This window comes from Microchirus variegatus, assembly GCF_963457635.1.
Source record: "Microchirus variegatus genome assembly, chromosome: 23".
NCBI lineage: Eukaryota > Metazoa > Chordata > Actinopteri > Pleuronectiformes > Soleidae > Microchirus > Microchirus variegatus.
Window position 1 is genome coordinate 17,378,127 of NC_139824.1, and position 762 is coordinate 17,378,888.

A 762-nucleotide genomic window follows, 5' to 3' on the forward strand; every position below is an offset into this window, starting at 1 on the left:
AGCACTGTGGCAGTAGTATTGCAATATTTCGAACGTGTACTCTTGATACTCAAGTACTTTTACTTAACTAGACATTTTTTGTTGCACGCCGCGTTGACACGAGCGCAAGGAGCTGTAACAACATGACAGGCAGAGGGATAACAGGAACACAGGGTGTGAACGACAAGGAAAGAGAGTGAGAGAGACGCCACAGTAACAGCAGAGAAAGGCGAGAAAACACCTGCACGTGTGAAACAAGTCGACTCAGGCGATGAATAAATTATCAGGCGGCGAGGAACGCTCTCTTCACACGTTATTCTCCGTTAAAGCGGTTTGCAGACACCGACTGTGCGAGTTTGTAACGTTACTGATGATTCTGTGTCTGACATTTCACCCTTTATATTATACATTATTATTATTAAAAATAGGGATTTAAAAGGTTCATGTCATGCAGCAGCAGTAGTTTGAGTAAGAAGATGATGCATGTTTGAATCATAGTAGAAAATAACTGTTTTAATAGCTGTCTTTAAGCCAAATTGTTCTGTTTAGTTAAAAGTTGACTAGGTGATTTTTTAAAGCAACGCTGCCCCCTAGTGTCTTAGTCTTAATCTCACAGAAATGGACAAAAATTAAGTTTTAAATTTGGTAGAAAACTAGTAATTATTATTATGTATTCTTATTACTGCTACTGTACATTACACTGTCTATCAAAATGATTCAAAATGTTCTATAATAAAGTTGGGAAATCTGTATATGTATATATGTGTGTATATATATATAATA